The sequence below is a fragment of the Ovis aries genome, chromosome 3 (assembly GCF_016772045.2).
Source record: "Ovis aries strain OAR_USU_Benz2616 breed Rambouillet chromosome 3, ARS-UI_Ramb_v3.0, whole genome shotgun sequence".
In the NCBI taxonomy this organism is placed as follows: Eukaryota; Metazoa; Chordata; class Mammalia; order Artiodactyla; family Bovidae; genus Ovis; species Ovis aries.
In genome coordinates, this window is record NC_056056.1 from 7,245,258 (window position 1) to 7,268,382 (window position 23,125).

The window sequence follows — 23,125 nt, forward strand, 5'->3', positions numbered from 1 at the left end:
CTTTTCCTAGGGGATGGTCTTGATCACTGCCTCCTCCTATACAATGTCGCAAACCTCTGTTCATAGTTCTTCAGACTCTGTCTATCAGATCTAATTCCTTGAATCTATTTGTCACTTCCACTGTATAACTGTAAGTGATTTGACTTAGGACATACCTGAATGGTCTAGTGGTTTTCCCTACTTTCCTCAATTTAAGTCTGAATTTTGGAATAAGAGGTTCATGATCTGAGCCACATTCAGCTCCCAGTCTTGTTTTTGTTGACTGTATAGAACTTCTCCATCTTTGGTTGCAAAGAATATAATCAATCTGATTTCGGCATTGACCATCTGGTGATGTCCATGCGCAGAGTCTTCTCTTGTGTTGTTGGAAGAGGGTGTTTGCTATGACCAGTGCATTCTCTTGGCAAAACTCTGTTAGCCTTTGCCCTGCTTCATTTTGTACTCCAAGACCTAATTTGCTTTTACTCCGGGGATTTCTTGACTTCCTACTTTTGCATTCCAATCCCCTATGATGAAAAAGATATCTTTTTTGGGTGTTAGTTCTAGGAGGTCTTGTAGGTCTTCACAGAACCATTCAACTTTAGCTTCGTCACCATTACTGGTCGGGGCATAGACTTGGATTACTGTAATATTGAATAGTTTGCCTTGGAAATGAACAGACATCATCTCATTTTTGAGACTGCATTCAAGTACTCCCTTTTGGACTTTTCTGTTGACTATGATGGCTATCCCATTTCTTCTAAGGGATTCCTGCCCACAGTGGTAGATATAATGGTCGTCTGATTTAGAGCTTACAAGATAGCAAAGTAGAAGGACTGGCACTCGTCTTCTCCTGCTAGAACTCCAAAATTACCACTCGCTCCTGAACAACCATCGGCAGGAGAATGTTGGAGCCCACCAAAAAGGGACATCCCACGGTCAAAGGCAAAGGAGAAGCCCCAGCAGGATGGTGAGTGAAGTTGCTTAGTTGTGTCTGACTCTTTGTGACCCCGTGGACTGTAGCCTATCAGGCTCCTCCGTCCATGGGATTTTCCAGGCAAGAGTGCTGGAATGGATTGCCATTTCCTTCTCCAGGGGATCTTCCCATCCCAGGAATCGAACCCAGGTCTCCCGCATTGCAGGCAGATGCTTTACCGTCTGAGCACCAGGGAAGCCCTTATGCCGGCGCAAGCTCTTATGCAGGAAGCAAGATGGTAGGAGGGGCGAAATGGCGTTAAGAATCCCTGCCAGGGATGATCAGAGGGCTTGCACAAAACCTTGTGTGCACAAGGAGACCCCACAGAGACTGAGCCAGACCTGCCTTTGAGTGTCTGAGTGTCTCCTGAGGAGGTACAGGTCAGCAGTGGCCTGCCGCAGGGGCAGGGGCTCTGGGTGCCGCAGACCTGGGTGTGGCATAAGCCCTCTGGGAAGAGGTCGCCATTAACCCCAGCAGAGAGCTGCCAGAACTTACCCAGGACTGGGAAACAGACTCTGGGAGGGCACAAACAGAACCTTGTGCACCAGGACCCAGGAGAAAGGAGCAGCGACCCCATGAGAGACCGACCCAGACTCGCCTGGGGGTGTCCAGGAGTCTCTGGGGAGGCGTGGGGAGGCGGCGGCCTGCTGCAGGGTCGGGGGCCCTGAGTTTGGCAGTGCGTGCACGGGACCTTTGGAAGGAGGTCACCATCATCTTCAGTAGCTCCACCATAGTTTGGCCTCAGGTCAACAACGGGGGGGAACGCAGCCCTGCCCATCAACAGAAAATTGGATTAAAGATTTACCGTGGATCTCCTCGCCCATCAGAACAAGACCCAGTCTCTCCCACAGTCAGTCTCTCCCATCAGGAAACTTTCATAAGCCTCTTATCCTTCTCTCTCAGAGGGCAGACAGAATGAAAACCACAGTCACAGAAAACTAATCAAACTTATCACATGGACCACAGCCTTGTCTAACTCAACGTAACGATGAGCCATGCCGTGTAGGGCCACCCGAGATGGACGGGTCATGGTGGAGACGTCTAACAAAATGTGGTCCGCTGGAGAAGCGAGTGGCAAAACCACTTCGGTATTCTTGCCTTGAGAACCCCACGAACAGGATGAAAAGGCAAAAAGACACGACACTGAAAGATGAACTCCCCGGGTCGGTAGGTGCCCGATACGTTACTGGATAAGAGTGGAGAAATAACTCCAGGAAGAATGCAGAGACAGAGCCAAAGCGAAGACAATGCCAGTTGTGGGCGTGACGGGTGATGGAAGCCAAGTCCGACGTTCCTCTGCTCCCCGTGGCCAAAGTGTCCCTGGGCCCTGGTGGCTTCTCATCACTCAGGCAAGCACCCAGCAGTCCCTTGTTTCTTCTACAAGGATTTTGAGCCCAACAGCACCTCCTCTTGTGAAGCCTGCACTGCCCCATGGGAGGCAGAGGGCACCTGGGGTTCCCCCACCCTGCAGAACCCTTGACCTGAGCAGTTGCCATCTAAAGGCTTCCCTACTTTCCTCCCAGGAGCGAGGCCCAGGGATGTTGTGTGACTTGTGGCTTCACAGCCTGGTACATACAGTACACCAGGGAAACACTGGGGCTGAGAATTAACTATAAGTGCACAGATGAAGTGATGGGTGTCTGGTTAAACACACAAGGGAACCAGCGGCTAAACTCAAAGTCCATCCTGAATGAACAGAGGCCCCCACACCCTCTCTGGCTCCGGGGGAGGTCAGTCTTTGGAACCTTTCCGGAGTCCACCCACCTAGACAGGGAATAAAAGGTCGGCCTTGGCCCTGGGACCCCAGACAACACAGTATCTCATCAGCCCCTCACTGCAGGCAAAGTGTGGCTGACTCAGGGCCATATGTTGCCACTGGGAGAAGGCCACTGAAATGGCATACATCGGGCACTCAATAAACATTTGCCAAATGAATGAATGGATGGATGCAGACAGAGATGAGGGGATGGAAGGAGGGATGCAGGGATGGATGAATCGATGGATATGGTTGGATGTATGGAGAGGTGGAAGGGGGGATGGTGGTGGTGGTTTAGTTGCTAAGTCATGTCCGACTCTTGCAATCCCATGGGCTATAGCCCATCAGGCTCCTCTATCCATGGGATTCTCCAGGCAAGAATACTGGAGTGGGTTTGCCATTTCCTTCTTCAGGGGATCTTCCTGACCCAGGAATCGAACCCAAGTCTCCTGCATTGCAGGCAGATGATTTACCAACTGAGCTATGAGGGAAGCCCAGAAGGAGGGATGGATGGATGGAAAGAGGGATGGATGGATGGAGGAAAGGATGGGTGGATAGATATGGATGGGTGGATGAAGAGGTAGAAGGATGGATGGATGGAAAGAGGGATGGATAGATGGATGGAGAGATGAAGGAATGGCTGGAAGGATGAGTGGAGGGCTGGAGGGATGGGTATAGGGAGGGAAGGATAAGGAGATTCCTTCTGATTCTAGACCCCTAGTAAGGAGTACAGGCTCTGGGTAAGAGAGCCTGGGCTTCGATGAGGTTTTGCCACTTCCTGGCCTCAACACCACATCAATCCACTTAACCTGGGGTGTGGGGCTTCCAGAGCATCTGATGTGCCTTCTCTCCAGGGGCCCCAGGAACCCAAGGCCCTGACAACCCGGATAACAGCTGCAACAACCCGGAGCACTGATCGGGTGCCTGGCCTAAGCCAAAACTTCTCCATACCGTGTCGCCCACAGATGATACCACCCTGACCTCGTTTCAACAGATGAGACTGAAGTACAAAGAGATACAATACAGCAACAGGTCCCAGTTTAGAAAGGGGAAACATGCGCCCCCCCCAATTAACTCAGTAAGAAGGGGAAAGGGCAGAGGGACAGGAGTCCAAAACCTGGGTCCAGGCCAGCTCTGCCCCTGCCAGGACACCCACAGCCCGCGGTCCTCCTGTCTCTGACTGTGAGCCTGCTGTCCCCCACTCTAGATCAAGCAACCCCCAACACAGGTGCGGGAAACGCGGAGCTCCAGAGGACGGAGCTCAGCGCAGAGGCCTCAGTTGAGTCCTGAGCCCTAGAGACGAGGCAGGTGTGTGCCCAGTGGGCAGGGGCATCAGAGGGCAGCAGCGCAGAACAGGAAAAGGTGGGTGTGTGACGCCTGGGCACGGCGCCCCGTGCTTTCTCTTGCCTTTTCCCTGTAGAGGAAACTCAGCCTCAGGTCAGAGATGTTAAAGTCAGCAGGCAGGTGGCGACAGGCTGTCCACACAGGCTCAGGAGCCCTGGTCCATTTCAAGGATGCTTGACCTGACCCTACAGGGCTCCAGGATCTATGCTGGGGTGGAGTTAAAAGCTGAGTGAGGGTGGGGGGTCCCTGCCCTTGAGGGTTCGAGGTGGGGGAGGCGAGGCAAGAAGAAGGATCATTCGTGGGGGCAGGGATTGCACCCCAAGGCGGACAGGGCTGGCAGCTCCCACCACCAAGGATCAGCTTCGGGACAGAAGTAATACCAGGCCCAGAACTCCACCCTGACCCGCAGGGACTAGCCCAGACATTGCCACCCATCCTCCCAGCGAGGCTGGGCTGGGCTTACACTCCAGAGGGGAAATACATGAGCTGAGTGAGCAACTGAGTTCCCAGATTTCAGGATGCCCACAAGGGCTGGGGTAGGACAAAGGAGGGGAATTTCTGGCTTTAAAAATGCAGGTTCCCAGGCCCCATTCCAGAGATTCTGATTCTGTCCATCTGAGCCCACTCCCAGGAATCTGCATTTAACCAACTACCCAGGTGACTCTTGGGCAATGGGTCCAGCAGGGCATCACTGCCTGATGCTGTATGGATGGAGAGCCTGGCAGACATAAAGGCAGGTCCCACCTTCGCCCCTTCCCTGCTGCGTGGCCTTTGACCTTCTACTGGTGCCCCACACAGCCAGTGGGTGCAAGGTTTAAAAGCTCAGGCTCCCCACTCAGATGACCTGAGTTTCTGTCCCACCTCGGCACCTCACTGCCTGTGTGACCTTCCATAGGCTAATTAACCTCCCTGGGACACAGTTCTGCACAGGGAAGGTAATAATAGCACCTGCTCCCAGGGGTATTGATGGAAAATCCATGTGTACCCTCAACATTCAATGAACCGTGACTCTTGGGCACCAATTCTCCACTTTCCAACAGTCTCCCTGCACCTGCCTTCACCCCCAGAGCAGCAAGACGGATCCTATTAAAATCTGTGTCCCATCAGGTCACACCCCGACTGACAACCTGCAGAGGCCTCCTGGCCGGTCGCCTTCTTTCTCACCCTGGACCGCTGAGATGCTGTCCGTGTCTGTGCGCTCAGCCCCATGCACCACCCAGCCCCTGGCTCACGGGCCTGCCCTGCCCAGGAACCCTCCCTGGCTTGGCTCCTTCCATCCAGGCCCCAGTCCAATCGTTAGTATCCATTGTGCGCTGACTTTTTTCATTTGAAGAAACTATTTACATTTGCTCCAACAGACACACCTCGTTTTACCAGGCTTCCATTTATTGCACTTCGCAGATGCGGTGTTTTTTACACAGTGAAGGTTTGTGGCACCCCTGCGTCGAGCAAATCTCTCGGTGCCATTTTTCCAACAGTACTGGCTCACTTCACATCTCTGTGTCACAGTTTGGTCTTTGAAATATTTCAAAAACAGCAAAAAATATATATATATTTATATATGATTCACTAAAGGATCAGGTGATTAGCATTTTGGGGGGCAGCAAAGTTTTTTAATTAAGGTGTGTACTTTGAGGATTTTTTTAGACACGATGCTATTGCACACTTAATAGCCTAAGTTATAGTATAAATATAACTTTTATATGCACTGGGAAACAAAAAAAAATACCTATGACTCGGGCTTCCCTGGTGGCTCAGTGGTAACGAATCTGCCTGCCAATGCAGGAGACACGGATTCGCTCCCTGGTCTGGGAAGACCCCACAAGCTAAGGAGCAACTAAGCCTGTACACCCCAGCCACTGAGCCTGTGTGAGAGCACAGACACGGACATGGACAGAGCCCAAGAGCTGCAACTATGGAAGCCCACGTACGCTAGAGCCCATGGTCCACAACGAGGGAAACCATGGCAATGAGAAGCCCACGCACCACAAGCAGAGAAAGGCCAGCCCAGCAACAAAGGCCCAGTGCAGTCAGAAATCAAAGAAATAAATAATTTTTAAAAAATACGCATGACTTGCTTTATTGCAATATTCACTTCATTGCAGTGGTCTAGAACCAGATTTACAATATCTCCAAGGTATGACTGTATCTACCAAAAGAAACTCTGAAAACTTCTTTAAAAACTAAGAACAGTGATTACTGGGACAGGGAACCAGGCAGATAGGAAATCTATTCTGGACTTTGAACCACATGAATGTTTTATATATTCACTCATAAGAAGTCTAAATAAATGGACAGATACTTCTTTTAAAAGAGTCTCCACTTTTTTCATAGAGAAAAATGAAAAGACAGCTTACCGAGTGAGAGAGGATTTTGCAAATGATATGACAAATAAGGGGCTAATCACTCAGTCAGTTCAGTTGCTCGGTCACATGCAACTCTTTGCCACCCCATGGACCGCAGCACGCCAGACTTCCCTGTCCATCACCAACTCCCGGAGCTTGCTCAAACTCATGTCCATCGAGTTGGTGATGCCATCCAACCATCTCATTCTCTGTCGTCCCCTTCTCCTCCTGCCTTCGATCTTTCCCAGCATCAGGGTCTTCCAATGATATTCAATATATATATAAGCAGCTCATACAACCCAACATCAAAAGAAAAAAAAAACAGATTAAAAAAATGGGCAGAAGGGCTGAATAGACATTTCTCCAGGAGGAAATACAGATGGCCAACAGAGACATGAAAAGATGCTCAACATTGCTAATCATCAGGGAAATGCAAACCAAAACTACACTGAGATATCACCCCACACCTATCAGAACGGCTATCACCAAAAAGAACACAAATAGCAAATACTGGTGAGGATGTGGAAAAAGGGGGACCCTCTTACACTCTTGGTGGGACTGTAAATGGGTGCAGCCACTGCGGAAAGCAATACGGAGGTTTCTGAAAAACACTAAAAAGAACTACCATATGACCCAGCAATTCCACTCCTGAGTGCACACTGTCCAAAAATGAACACACTAACTTGAAAAGATGCATGTATCCCAATGCTCATAGCAGCATTATTTACAATTGCCAAGACATGGAAGCAACCCAAGTGTCCATCAACAGATGGATGAAATTGTGGTGTGTATATATATACAAACATACATAGGTTTCCCAGGTGATGCTAGTGGCAAAGAAGCCACCTGCCAATGCAAGAGGCTTAAGAGACTTGGGTTCAATCCCACGGTTAGGAAGATCCCCTGGAGGAGGGCATGGCAACCCACTCCAATATTATTGCATGGAGAATCCCATGGACAGAAGATCCTAGCAGGATACAGTCCTTAGGGTCGCACAAAGTTGGACACAATTGAAGCAACTTAGCACTCACACACGAATATATATATATATACACACACACACACACACACACACACACTCAGACATATACCATGGAATACTATGCAGCCATTAAAAAGAATGAAAAATGTGCCATTTGCAGCAACTTGGGTAGACTTAGAAGACATTATGCTAGGTGAAATGTCAGAAAGACAAACAGCGTAAGATATACAGTCTAAAAAATATAACAAACTAGTGAATAAAACAAAAAAGAGGTAAACTCACAGATATAGAGAACGAAATAGTGGTTATCAGTGCAGAGAGGGGAAGGAGAGGGGCAATATAAGATAAGGGAGAAAGGGCTTATTATGGGATTATATGAAATCATGTATGTGAAACTTGAGAACTGTAAAGCAGTATAGCATTTAAAGGCGCTTTCAGTCAATTTTTTTTTAAAGTGTGAACTATTACCTAGAATAAAAGTGACTTCAAAACTTGAAAAAAAAAGTTTTAATAAATAAATTTTAGGGAATTCCCTGGCAGTCCAGTTGGTTTCACTACCAAGGGCCTGGGTTCAATCCCTGGTCAGGAAACTAAGATCCCACAAGCCGTGCAGTGCAGCCAAAAATAAATAAAATATACAAATAAATTTTAAATTCCTTCTTTAGAGAGGTTCTCCATGCCCAACCTTAATAAGCTATCTCCTTTCCACCACGCTCATCCCCTCATCTGCTCTATTTTTATTCATAATCCTGTCATCGACTACCATCATTTTAAATGTGTATTGGCTGATCATTGTATATCCCTCCCATTGCAATGTCACCCTGTGAGCAGGGGACCATATCTTGCCCCAGTGTCAGAAATGTGTCATAGATCCCAGAGGGAAAGAATGAAAATCATCCCAGAGTTGCTCACCTGCCCAGCTGTGTGCATCTCCACACACTATCCAGGGCTGGTTGATGTCACACCCAGGATTGAATCTGGCACACCACTGGTGCTCAATAAATGTTTGCTGAGTGAATAAAGAAATGAATGTCTAAAAGAACTTTTAATAGATGGACACATACCTTCCAGAGGGACAAGCAAAACCTTTTAAGAGGAAAACACCTAGAAGAGCTACTGGCTTAGAGGAGCTACGCCATACGTGGTGATGATAATTATACTAAAGTGTGAATGACTTACCCGAGTCTCTTTCTCTGAGCAGGATGAAGAGAGCCCTGAGAAGATTGGGAGGAAGCAGTTCCTGAGACACAAAAATCTTCTTTGGAGTTTTTCTCCAATAATTGTATCATTTCCTTTTTCTTTTCAAAAACCGTCTGTTGGTGTGGGCCTCTGCTTGCCTGCTCCCCTCCCTGCTGTAGGACATCTAGACAGGAGCCCCCACCAGAGAAGCTACAGCTTCAGACTCGTGATCAGGAACCCCACAGCCGCCCCCCCCCCCACAGGGACCAAAGGGGCCACACCTAGGTGTTGGGACTAGGAGAGCAGGGAGTGACCACCTCTCACTCCCCCTCCACCCCCGGGGCTCCTCCAGGCCCTACTCCTGGCTGCCTTGAGAGGCTACAGTGTGCAGCGGAAGGACCCTGACTTCTGGAATCTGGATCCTGTCCCGGCTCTCAACCTTCCAGTACAGTCTATGCCTCAGTCACTCTCCCCACTGTGGGACAGGCCTGGTTTTCTTTCACCCCCACATCTTTGGGAAACAGTTGTGCTATTGCCCCCATTTCACAGCTGGGGAGGCTGAGGCCAGAGACTCGCTTGCTCACACATTATAAGGGTGTCCTAAGCCAGGCCTCCCACCCAGCTGACCTGTGCTCCCATCCCCTACTGCTCTGCCTTAGGCAGGTGCTCTGCCTAGGGATCCTCAGTTTCCCTATCAGGAAAATGCGGGGGACAGAGGCTCCTCTTCAAGTTTATTGTGAACACCGAGTCACTTGAAAAATGACTCACGGAAGCGTTTGACCCAGGAGGGGCTCGTCAAACGTCTTCCCTCCCATGGGAAGCCCTGCATCAGCTCCCATGGACCGCAGCCTTGGGAGAGTGGCTTCTTCTGTTTCCCGTGGGAGTGGGATGAGGGTGTAGGGAGGCACAGATGGAGGATGGCTGGGAGGATCCGCAGGGGCGCGGTGCCCACCAAGCCCAGCGTGGGAAGGGGCTGGGGCTGACAGCCCACGTGCCAGGACCCTGGATCCCCTCCCCACCTGTCCCCACGGGGACGTGGTGCCTGCTGCCATCCGGGCGCCAGCAGGGCTGCGAGGATCTGGCAAAGGAAACTAGACGGAGAGGAAAGAGCAGCCCCCTCCTAGCTTTTGTCTCTTCTTTGCAGCACTGATTTTTGGTGGGTTTTTTTTTTTTAATCCAGCCACGCTGTGGTCCCATCCAGGGCCCCCTGCCTCCTCCCATCTCCTCACTGGTGGCTGTCACACGATAGACATTTTTAGTGGTGACAGCTGGCCTTGTGGAACTCGGCTCGAGTACGGGAATGGTTTTTTAAAAAACTAGCGAGCCAAACCACCGTCACTTTAAATAGCACTGCCTGGGGAGGAGAGGCGGGGAAACACGTGCAGGCAGGAGCTCCGTGTCCCCACGTCCCCACGTCCCCACGTCCCCACGTAGGGCTGGGCTTCCACACGCAGCAGCTTCGATGGAGGGAGGTCCTGGCCGCTAGGACCTCAGAACCCCTGGCTCCCCGCTCTGCATTTGACTAAGGGAGAAACTGAGGTCCAGAGCGGAAGGACGTCACACCCAGGATCACACGCGCTTGTGAATGGCACGGTGTGTGTGCGCATGCGGGTCCGGTGCCACGCCCGTCACTGCGACAAGGCCCCGCCTCCCGATGCCCCCTGTCCTTTCCAGACCTTGGAGACAGCCCACTGCAATGGACCGTGACTGAGGACTGCTGCTGAGACCAGTGTTCCCAGACTAAGCCACCGTGAACGCCGAGCCCCCCCACCCCCACCGCACCCCGGAGTCTAGAACAGGCTGGGCCTCAGTTAACATCTGTAAAGGAAAGACAGGGCCAGGCTTGGATCCCCGGGAGTCCACAAGCCTCCCGGGGACCCTTCCTCTTTGTAACTGCAGGGATCTGAAGCCTGTGGACTCCCCTTGGCCCCGTCCAACGCCAAGACCTGTCACGGCTGTCCCTGCCACGTTCCCTTCGGTAGCGTGAAACTGACCACCACGGGCCACTGACAACACAAAATGGATGGATGCCACCACTGCTTCACACACAGATCGCGAGCTCCAGCTCCAAGCCCAGGAGACCTGGGCTCCGATCCTGGCTCTTCTCCTCCTTGCTGTGGACCCAGCAGTTCATGCCACAGTGAGCCTCTATCGGCATCTTTGTGGGTGAGGAGAAGACTATCCGTGGGCCTGACTGTGAGAATCAGTTAGAAAATGCATGTAGCACCCAGAACCCAGCACCCGCCTCAGTAGGTGGCGGCCGTTCCTAAGATCACCAAGGCGATGGTTCCTTGTCCCTTCACCACCCAGGTCACCCCTCTCTGGACATGTGCCCCTTCGCTCTGACACCTGTAAGGGGCAGCTGATGCTCGGCACAGAGCAGCACGGAGCCGGGAGAGTACCCGAGGACACGCCCCTTCCTTGCTCCAGAGACCGCGTGGCTCCTGGCGTCACCTAAGGCTGAATTCCCCGAGGCTTTCCCACCCCTGCCCCGTCCTGCCTAGTTCTCTCCATGACACTTACCTTCAATCCCGTGTTGGCTGGTTCACATGCATCTCCCCGCCACCTACACAATGGGCTCCATGAGGGCGAAGTGTTTGCTGCAACATTCAGAGTCCTACCTGGCACATCCCGGGAATTCAACACACAACCATGAGGTTCAACGGGGCTTCTCTGGTAGCTCAGCAGGTAAAGAATCTGCCTGCCATGCAGGAGACCCCGGTTTGATTCCTGGGTTGGGAAGATCCCCTGGAGAAGGGATAGGCTACCCACTCCAGTATTCTTGGGCTTCCCTGGTGGCAACGAGGGAGACCCAGTGGCTCAGTCAGTAAAGAATCCATATGAAATGCGGGAGACCTGGGTTCAGTCCTTGGGTTGGGAAGATCCCCCGGAGAAGGGAACAGCTACCCACTCTAGTATTCTTGCCTGGAAAATTCCATAGACAGACAAGCCTGGCAGGCTACAGCCCATGGGGTCACAAAGAGTCAAACACGACAGAGCGACTTTCACTCACTCATGAGGCTCTAACATGGCCCTGGGGGCACCTCAGCAAACTGACAGCTTCTCCCTGTCTCATCCAGAACAACCTGGGCAGTTGTGGGAGATGTTAAAAATTAGAGAAAGGAAACATAAAGTGGAAGGGAGAGGTGAGGGAACAACCCCATAGCAAGAGCAAACCTTTGTATCCTAAGAACCTTGGTTTAAATACAAACCTCTGCTCTCCTCTGCTGACCTGCTGGGTGTCTCTCATTTGATGTGAAAACACCCTGGGAGGTGAACTTTTTTACCATCTCTTTACCCGATTTAACAGAGAGGGCCACTGAGGCTCAGAGAGGTGAGTACACTTGCCCAAGGACACACGGTACAAAGGTGGGACTTAGAATTCTAACCCAGCTCTGACCCTAGTGCCTGAACTCTTGCTATTAGTCACCTATTGATAATCTTCAGCCCTGCCCAAGAGTCATCCTGCAGCAGGGCAAAGAGAAAATCCTCTTCACCATAAGGAAGATTCGGAAATTAAACAGCTTGGGGACTTCCCTGGCAGTCCAGTGGTGAAGACTCCATGCTTTCACTGCAAGGGACACAAGTCTGATCCCTGGGCAGGGAACTAAGATCCCATATGCCATCGAGTGTGGCCAAAATTCTTTTTTAATTAAAAAATTAAGCTGGCTGTTATGTAAAGCAGGGAGCTCTCCATCACTAGAAGTATTCGAACAGAGGCTTAGCAACCCCCAGAGATGGACAGGATGCCAGGGTCCCTGTACTGGGTGAGGGTGGGTGTCAACTAGAGGGAGTTTAGGATCTCAGTGCTGACTTTTTGATTCTGTGATCTATACCACAAGCTGTGAACTGCGGGTCTGTGCTTCCACAACCAACACAGTTACTCTATGTTTCAAGGCTTAGAAAAGAAAAAATAACCCAGAGGGTTAAAAAAATGTACTAGCATATCATGTCATACACTGAGAAACACTTATTTTTATATAAGAAAAATTTTCATTAATAATAATATCTAATATTTCATGGTTACTACATGCCAGACTATAACAAAAATTTTACTATATCAAGTTACTTAAATATATTATCCCATTTAATCCACACTGCAATCCTGTGTAGTGTATCCTCTGATCATACGTGTGGATTAGTCAGCTTTCTGCTTCAATCCTGCTGTGTAACAAACTGCCCCACCAATCCAGCGGCTTGCCACAGTTTCTCTTCCTCTCTCATAGGCCTGCGGGTCAACCCGGCTGACACCGCTTCATTCTGTGGGTCAGCTTGATTTAGCTCCAGTCCACGGGTCAGATTCAGGTCAGCTCCATGAGTATCTCCTTCTAGAGCCATCAGCTATGTGAGACATTGTGCCTTGTAGCACATGGCGGAAGATCAGGCAGCCAAGCCCCAAACTCAACCATTTATCAAGCTGGTGCTTCGGTCACATCCACTAATGTCTGACTGGCCGAGGCAAGTCACATGGCCGAGCCCACACTTGAGCGGGCTGGGGATTATCCTCTGGCGACTGCAGTGGGAGGTGTGCCACAAACTCACGTGGCAAAGAGCGTGGATATATCATCCTGTTACAGGAGGGAATGAAACTTTGAGAATAATATCTAGTCTACCCCCAGGAGCTGTCACAGGTGAGAACCCAGCCTCACCTGGACACAGGTAAGGACACAAGTGGCCCAAGGTCACATGGCTGGTAACTGGAATTCCAACCGAGATTCTGACCTAGGTTGTCTGACGTCGAAGCTCTCTGCTCGCACAGGCTGTAGGGCAAGTACCTGATACGCACTAGGTGCTGCATAAATTATCAGCTCATTGTTAAGGTGTGTGCTTCAGATGGATCACTTATTGCCTGTCAATGAAACTGTTAGACTATCTTTAAACGGAAAATTTTAAGTACAAGAGAGAAATGATCAGTCGATGCCTTCACTAGCTGCTAGTACCTGGTGCGAGACTTGGTTCTGAAGCATGTCAGCAAAGGATTAGAGCTCAGCTTCCACAGTGAGAACCAAGAAGTCTCTGTGACGTCCATAAGGGGCTGTTCACAGGGGAGGTCAGGCCTCCATGGTGAGGCTGCTCTGGAGAAGAGGCCAAAGGCCTCATTCTTCAGAACCAAAGGTTGAGAGCGAGCGACCAGTCAGCCTGGACATCGAGGAGGTAAGGAGAGAGGCGGGTGCACTGTTTGCTTGACTCTGCCCCAAACACCCCTTGCCCTGAACCAAGGAGAGTGATGCCCCGCACTCAGCCAGTGAGCTGGGGTGGTCTGCAAGATGCAGGGGACAGGGCCAAGGCTGTGGCCCAAGGTCAATCCAACACTCCATCTACCCTTGCACCTCCTGGGTTGCAGAAGGGTGACCACAGTGAGGATGTGGCCCTTGCCCAGAAAGGGCTCTTTGCCTTGCAACCCAGAATTTGGGTCACACGTTGCCTCTGAGCCCCAGATTCCTCCTTAGTTAAAAATAAGAGGGCAGGAGAGGAGGTGGTAAAAGATGATAAATAAAGGGAAAGGTTGGACCATCTGTTCTACCTGTCGTAGCAAACTGTATCACCTGGTGCCCAAGCATAGAGGAGGAACATCCCAGCTAATTGGTAAAGCCAGGAGAGTGCTGGGCTAGCTGCACTGGGCGGCCCCCCATGATTTAATAGGTCTGGGCCATGATGGGCAACTGGCTGCAAACCTTCCCAAACCAGAAACCAGAGGGTATCGTGCCCGGCGGGGAAACACGCCACCACTGTGAAGTCATCTTGCTAAAAACAGCGAACTCAAATCTGGAAGAGCCTCAGACCCAAATACCAATTTACAGAAAATACAGAGAGCAGAGAAACAGGTTAGAAACTGCCACAGAGACGTAGTCGGCAAGATCCAGATCAAGGGGAACTCTTCATGACAAATATATCGCAAGGAAAACAAGAAGACTCAGAGAGCCTATTTAAGAACAGATTAAAAACACTTGTCAATTTCAGTGTGTGGTGCTTATTTAGATGCTGATTCGAATGAAAATGATCACATATGAGTGCATGTTGTATATATTTTCACATATTAAATACATAAATATAAGTATATGTTAAATATCTAATATAAGAATACCCTAAATATTATATTAAATAGATAAGTGTTTATATGTTTAATATAAATTGAGACCATTGGAAATGTAATGACACCGTGTGTTTTATGTGTATAATTAGGCATGAAATATATTTACACTTAGAAACGTGATTATTTGATTTGGGGTTTTTAGGTGTTAGAGTGATAGGTTACAATTTTTTCTTTTTAAATTAATTTTTATTGGAGTATAGCTGCTTTACATGTTGTGTTATTTTCTACTGTACAGCAAATTGAACCAGCTATACATATCTATCTATATCTATATATACATATCTATCTATATATACATATCTATCTATATATATATACATATATATGTATATCTCCCCTCTTTTTTGGATTTCCTTTCCATTGGTCACCACAGAGTACTGAGTAGAGTTCCTGGAGCTGTACAGTAGGTTCTCATTAGTATCATTAGTAATCTATTTCCACTCCAGTATTCTTGCCTGAAGAATCCCAGGGACAGAGGGGCCTGGCAGGCTACAATTCATGGGATCACAAGAGTTGGACACGACTTGGCGCTACCTTTTTCTTTCTATGTCTCTGTTTTGCAAATAAGATCACCTATACCATCTTTCTAGATTTTATGTGTGTGTGCTCAGCTGCTCAGTCGTGTCCGATTCTCTACAACCCCATGGACTGTAACCCGCCAGGCTCCTCCATCCATGGGATTCTCCAGGCAAGAATACTGGAGTGGGTTACCATTTCCTACCCCAGGGGATCTTCCCGACCCAGGGATTGAGCCTGAGTCTCCTGCATTGGCAAGCAAATTCTTTACCACTGAGCCACCTGGGAAGCCCCCAGATTCTACATATATGCATTAACATAGAATACTTATCTTTCTCTTTCTGACTTACTACATTCTGTATGGCAGTCTCTAGCTCCATCCACTTGGAAAGGGCTTTAATTTCCAGAGCTGCATTCTGAAGTATTTCCAGATGAAACAATATGATGTATGGGATTTGCTTCAAGGTAAATAGAGAGGAAAAGCAAGTGGGGACAAGAGGTGAAATGACTCTGATTGTGAGCCGGGTGATGGACATATGAGCTCACCGCACCATCCTCTCCATTTTTGGTAAATGCTTTATATTTTCCATCCTGAGAAATTAAAGCTAAATAACCCCCATAAGAAAAAAAATTTAGAAAGGTTCCTTTTCCATTTTTTATTGGAAACACAGAGAAACATAAAATGTACTGCCTTAGCCATTTTTAAGTGTGCCATTCTGTAACATTAAGCACATTCACACTGTTATGCAACCATCACCACCATCCATCACCAGAATCCTTCTCATCTTGCAAAACTGGAACTCTGTCCCCGTCAAACAATTCCCCATTTCTCCCTCCCCACAGCCCCTGGACAGTTCAGTTCAGTTCAGTTGCGCAGTCGTGTCTGACTCTTTGCCACCCCATGGACTGCAGTACGCCAGGCCTCCCTGTCCATCACCAACTCCCAGAGCTTGCTCAAACTCATGTCCATCGAGTCGGTGATGCCATCCAATCATCTCATCCTCTGTCATCCCCTTCTCCTCCTGCCTTCCCAGCATCAGCTTCTTTTCAAATGAGTCAGTTCTTCACATCAGGTGGCCAAAGTATTGGCGTTTCAGCTGTCACAGTTCCAACTCACATTCAAACATGACTACTGGAAAAACCATAGCCTTGACTAGACGGACCTTTGTTGGCAAAGTAATGTCTCTGCTTTTTAACATGCTGTCTAGGTTGGTCATAACTTTCCTTCCAAAGAGTAAGCATCTTTTAATTTCATGGCTGCAATCACCATCTGCAGTGATTTTGGAGCCCCAAAAATAAAGTCAGCCACTGTTTCCACTGTTTCCCCATCTATTTCCCATGAAGTGATGGGACCAGATGCTATGATCTTCATTTTCTGAATGTTGAGCTTTGAGCCAACTTTTTCACTCTCCTCTTTCACTTTCATCAAGAGGCTGTTTAGTTCTTCTTCACTTTCTGCCATAAGGGTGGTGTCATCTGCATATCTGAGGTTATTGATATTTCTCCCAACAATCTTGATTCCAGCTTGTGCTTCATCCAGCCCAGCATTTCTCATGATGTACTCTGCATATAAGTTAAATAAGCAGGGTGACAATATACAGCCTTGATGTACTCCGTTTCCTGTGTGGAACCAGTCTGTTGTTCACTAGCTTTGTTCATAGTGATGCTTTCTAAGGGCCACTTGACTTCGCATTCCAGGATGTCTGGCTCTAGGTGAGTGATCACACCATCGTGGTTTTATCTGGGTCATGAAGATCTTCTTTGTAATGTTCTTCTGTGTATTCTTGCCACCTCTTCTTCATATCTTCTGCTTCTGTTAGGTCCATACCATTTCTGTCCTTTATTGTGCCCATCTTTGCATGATGTTCCCTTGGTATCTCTAATTTTCTTGAAGAGATCTCTAGTCTGTCCCATTCTATAGTTTTCCTCTATTTCTTTGCATTGATTGCTGAGGAAGACTTTCTCATCTCTCCTTGCTATTCTTTAGAACTCTGCATTCAGATAGATTTATCTTTCCTTTTCTCCTTTGCTTTATCTTCTCTTCTTTTCTCAGCTATATGTAAGGCCTCCTCAGACAACCATTTTGCCTTTCTGCATTTCTTTTTTTGGGGGATTGTCTTGATCACTGCCTCCTGTACAATGTCACAAATCTCTGTCCATAGTGCTTCAGACACTCTATCAGATCTAATCCCTTGAATCTATTTGTCAATCCAATGTATAATCGTAAGGGATTTTATTTAGGTCATATCTGAATGGTCTAAGATCATGGCATCTGGTCCCATCACTTCATGGGAAATAGATGGGGAAACAGTGGAAACAGTGGCTGACTTTATTTTGGGGGCCTCATGGTGATTGCAGCCATGAAATTAAAAGACGCTTACTCTTTGGAAGGAAAGTTATGACCAACCTAGATAGCATATTAAAAATCAGAGACATTCTTTGCCAACAAAGGTCCATCTAGTCAAGGCTATGGTTTTTCCAGTAGTCATGTTTGAATGTGAGAGTTGGGCTGTGAAGAAGGCTGAGCACTGAAGAATTGACGCTTTTGAACCGTGGTGTTGGAGAAGACTCTTGAGAGTCCCTTGGACTGCAAGGAGATCCAACCAGTCCATCCTAAAGGAGATCAGTCCTGGCTGTTCATTGGAATGACTGATGTTGAAGCTGAAACTCCAATACTTTCGCTACCTCATGCGAAGAGTTGACTCATTGGAAAAGACTCTGATGCTGGGAGGGATTGGGGGCAGGAGGAGAAGGGGATGACAGAGGATGAGATGACTGGATGGCATTACCGACTCGAAGGACATGAGTTTGGGTAAACTCCAGGAGTTGCTGATGGACAGGGAGGCCTGGCATGCTGCGATTCATGGGGTCGCAAAGAGTCAGACACGACTGAGCGACTGAACTGAACGGTCTAGTGGTTTTCCCTACTTTCTTCAATTTAAATCTGAATTTGTCAATAAGGAGATCATGATTTGAGCCATAGTCAGTTCCCAGTCTTGTTTAGCTGACTGTATAGAGCTTCTCCATCTTCAGCTGCTAAGAATATAGTCAATCTGGTTTAAGTATTGACCATCTGGTGATGTCCATGTGGAGTCTTCTCTTGTGTTGTTGGAAGAGGGTGTTTGCTATGACCAGTGCGTTCTCTTGGCGAAACTCTGTTAGCCTTTGCCCTGCTTCATTTTGTACTCCAAGGCCAAACTTGCCTGTTACTCCTGGTATCTCTTGACTTCTTACTTTTGCATTCCAGTCCCCTATGATGAAAAGGGCATCTTTTGTTTTTGCTGTTAGTTCTAGAAGGCCCTGGACACCACACATAGCCCCTGGACACCACCATTCTATTTTCTGTCTCTATGAATTTGACACCTTTGGTATCTCATAGGAGTGGAATCATACAGCATTTGTCCATTTGTAACTGACTTATTTCACATAGCAGAGGAGCCTAGGGGGCTACCGTCCATGGGCTCACAAAGAGTCAGACACAACTTAATGAGTCAACAACAATGTCCTCAAGCTTCATTCGTGTTGCAGCATGAGTCAGGATTTCCTTCCTCTTTAAGCTAATATTCCATTGCACGTAGAGACCACATTGTGTTTATCCATTCATCCATCAGTGGTCACCTGGGTGGCTTCCACACTCTGACTATTGTGAATAATGCTGCGATGAACATGGCTGTATAAATATCCTTTTAAGTTTCTCTAAGAAGATAATTAAGGCAGCCATTCTTTGCACATCAGAAGTGGGAACTCATGGCCTGACATGCCTGCAACATTCAAAATAAGACACATTAGGGGATTTCCGTGGAGGTCCAGTGGTTAAAACTCCATGCTTCCAGTGCAAGGGACACCAGTTCAATCCCTAATCAGGGAACTAACTAAGGATCCGTCTGCCATGTGGCATGATCAAAATTTTTTAAATAAATAAGTGAAAATTGCTGGGCACCTGCTAAATGCCAGGCGCCATGTTAGAGTCTATGGATCCCCCAGTGAGCAAGACAGATACACCTCTGGCTGAGGGGAGCTGCCTGTCCCATGGGGCCTGTCAGGGCAAGGGGCCTTAAGGGCATGGGGACAGGGCATTGCAGGTCAGGCCTGTGCTTTAGGGAGCTCTAGCAGGTTGGACACGACTGAGAGACTTCACTTTCACTTTTCACTTTCATGCATTGGAGAAGGAAATGGCAACCCACTCCAGTGTTCTTGCCTGCAGAATCCCAGGGACGGGGGAGCCTGGTGGGCTGCCGTCTACGGGGTCGCACAGAGTTGGACACGACTGAAGCGACTTAGCAGCAGCAGCAGCAGCAGCAGAGTGTCAGGCAGAAAGGGAACAAGTTTACCAGCCAAGCAAAGGGCAACAGCAGAGCCATTCCACACACCCCTATCAATGTCACTGTCCTGCCCCATCCAGAATGTGGCCCCTCATCCTTCCCTCCGTCCCTCCCTGCTAACACCGAACTCAGGCAGCCCTGCCTGTCAGGCCAGCCAGCTCAGCAAGACTCGAGGGGTCACCTCTGCTTTTATAGTGAAAGCGATAGTCGCTCAGTTGTGGGTGGTTCCTAAAGTGATGATGGCTTCTTTTCAGAACCTAAGAAAGCTGGGCCCATGCATTCTCTCTGCTCACTGTGAGCCCGCATGTGCCAAGGCTTGAGGAACCATCAGGGAGACAGAGGTGGGCACACCCCGATTTCTGTTCTCAAGGGGTTCTCAGTCTAATTGGAGAGCCAGACACACACCCAATGGCAATGCATCCCGGAAATGCTGTGATGGGAGAAGTACAGGCCCAAAGAGGGCCCCAAGCCCACTGCAAGGGGACACCTGGGCTGGAAGGCATGCCGGGGCTGACTCTGGAGAGCGGGGAGGCAGTGCGCCTCTTGGGGCTCAGAGGGGAGGGTGGCCGTGGCTCAGGGTGAAGTGGGGCTCCAGAAAAGAGGCTGAGCAGTGGGCAGGGCCAGGGAATGAAGGGCCTGCAGGCAGAAGGTCTGGGTTTTACCCCAAGGCGTTAGGGAGCCATTGAAGAGTGTTCAGTAAGAGAGAGAGAGCTGAGCACATATGCCCTCGAAAGTTCCATCACTCCGGCTGCTGTGGCCAAGACGGGAAGTAGGAGCGGGGCAGGGTGGAAGATGGCAGATGGGATGGAGGGTTCCACAGCATCACAGAGGGTCTCCAGCGCCTTCCTGGGAGCCTGCTTACAGGGCAAACCCCCTTCCCACCACCCTCAGCACTGGAAAACTCCAGAAATGACTAGGGCCACTTCTTTGGCCTCCACCCCAGTCCCCTGCCAAGGCATTCAGGAAGACATGGCTAAAACGCAGAGCCGCAAAGAGTCCACATGGGCCTGAATGGGTAGGAACCTGGGATGAGATCAGAGAGGCTCACTGGCACACCTGGCATTTGCAAAGCCTTGGGGCCATCGCTTCTCTGGGCTTCAGTTTCCTCACCTATGAAATGGAGATAATGCATGTGCTTCCCCTTCAGGGAGGCGCAGACAATCATGAGAAAATAAAATCCGGCGCCACCACGGTGCTCTCTCAACAAAGGTTGGTTACTGATTATCACTAGCAGTATTACTATGACACATGTCGTCTCAACCCCTCCACCGCAAGCAGCTTGGTTCAAGTGTTCCTGCTCTTTGCTACCTGCTTTTTTGTGACTCTCTCTGCTCTGAACAGTCCCCTCCCTGATTCTCAAGCCAATGAAATCCTGCCTGTGCCTCAAAGCCCAGCTCAAAGGTCACCTCCTCTGCAAAGCCTGCCCGGATTTCCCCTCCCCTCAACACAGAGACTCTCACACCCACAGCCTTCAAGGCTCACCAGTTCCCAGTTTCCCATGAGGTAAGAAGCTTGTGTTACCTTGTCACGTCCCCCTTTGGTCTCTGAGGGCTGAGATTCCAGCATAGGGGCTGGCATGGAGCAGAAGTTCAGTACATGTGGGGTGGCTGTGTGGACAGATGGACAGAAGAATGGTGAAATGAGCTCTCTGCATCAGTCAGAACTAGCTGCAAGTACAGAAACCCAACTCAAACTACTGTAAACCAGAAGGCAGAGACTGCTTCAGGCAAAGCTGGATCCAGGTGTTCAGACAATGGCCTCTCTTTCTTTTTCTCTGTCTCTCTTCATCTCTCAGCACTATTCTCTATTATGCTGGCTTCATCCTTTCCCAGGCTGTCCACTGATGGTTGACCAGATATCTCATACCCTACCAACCTTGACCACCAGCAGAAAAGAGTTGCACGTTCCCCTTTATCTGAGCCCACGTCTCAGGATTATGTCTCGTTGGCCTCCCTTGGGTCACATGATGACACCCACCAAGCACTCTGGCCAGGGGGATGGCCAGGCCAGGATCACAGGCCCATCCCCAACAGAGGATGAGGAAACCACTTGAACCAGGAAACTGAGGGTGAGGCTGGGGTGCTGGGCAGATAAAAACAACAGCCACATCGCATGTTCCCAGCCCCAGCCCCAGCAGTGGATCTGCAGGCCAGGTCTGGCTCTGCCCAAAGTGGAAAGAGTAGACAAGAGGGCTCTCCTCAGAGAACTCAGCCCCAAAGAGGAAATGGATGGGTAAACATATCACTAGGAGCCTCATTGTCGGGCCATAGGAGCCAAGCAGATGACCTGAAGGAGGTGACCACGGAGGAAGCCTCCTGGATGGTCAGGAGGGGCGTCCCCAGGAGAAGCTGAGAAGGGTCATCACACCCACCTTGGCCAGGCATCCCAGATCCTCCTCCCATGGGCTCATCTGCCGCCACCACCCCCTCTAGGCCACACCCAGACCAGGTATGAGGAGGCCCAAGGGTCTCCAGCTCCCACTAGCCCTGATCCAGAGGGTGGTTTCCCCCAACGCACGACAGAAGGGCATCGCACCCCGCAGTGTGCACTCGAGGCAAGAAGAACTGGAGTCACTTAGATGGCAATCAATTCACAAGCTGTCACCTCCTCTTCCATCCTCCTAGGAACCACGACAATAATAATAACAACATGCACACCACACCCCGTGCAACCCCGGAAGCAGCTGCACACCACGTTATTACCACGTTGTTTCCAGACAAGGACTCGAGGGCCAGGGAAGGACGTCCCCTGCCCAGTGTCACACAGTAAGCGCTGAGCTGGGACTGGAGCCTGGGTCTGGGTGACCCCAGAGCTGTGTTTTCAATGCTTCGCTGCTGCCTCTCACTCCAGCCCCCTGTCTCCATAGTCAGATGCCCATCACCACTGCCTGGAGAGCTGCGTATAAAGCCTTATACCTGGACCCTTCTTCCAATCCTCTGCACCAGGGTCTCAGGACAGAAGGAGCCCAGGAATCTGCATTTCGCCATTATCCAGGTAGATTCTGATACAGCCAGACTAGCAGGAGCCTGGGAAAACCATTCGGTTTCCAGAATATCCCCATCGAAAGGGTGAGGAGCCAGGTAGAGACAGTCCCCAAGGGCCCCACTGGGGAAGGGACCTCAGTGACCAACACCCCCCTTGGTCTTCCTTCCCCCTCCTCGTGGCCCCACATATTCTAATTTTTTTTAACTTAAATGTTCAGAGTCCCCGCCCCTGTTCAAGCACAAATGCGTAGTTTCCACCAGGATTTCGGGGGCATTGGGGAAGGTCTCAGGCCAACACTTTCTGTGTGTTCCAATCTTCTCACGAAGAGAAGGCCCTCAACCCTCAAGATGGATTTTTTTCCCTACCGTCTGAATTGCATTTGTGAAGGGGTCATTGATTCGCTTCCCCATTTTTTATTAATCAAAGACAAATCATAGCCAGCCAGGCCTCTGATCTGGGGGACGTTGCCACTCTGGGATGACCCCATCCTCACCTGGACCACAGACACCCAACGTTTCTGAGGGGATCCCAGGAGCTTCGTTCCTACTGGACTTTCTCGAGAATCCAGAACACTCCTCAGAAGTCCGGGAGCCTGAGGTGCCAGTTAGGGGGCCTGAGTTCCAGGCAGAGGGGACAGAGAGTAGGCT

General features: G+C 49.6%; 1 long non-coding RNA gene across 1 annotated transcript; it reads right to left on the reverse strand.

The window, feature by feature from the left end:
* Positions 1-15,812: 15,812 nt before the first annotated feature.
* On the reverse strand, positions 15,813-22,651 carry LOC132659549 (uncharacterized). Its single transcript, XR_009600094.1, has 2 exons — positions 21,015-22,651; positions 15,813-18,932 (listed from the first exon to the last, which is right to left on the reverse strand). It is a non-coding gene; the product is annotated as an uncharacterized LOC132659549 (long non-coding RNA).
* Between the last annotated feature and the right edge of the window lie 474 nt (positions 22,652-23,125).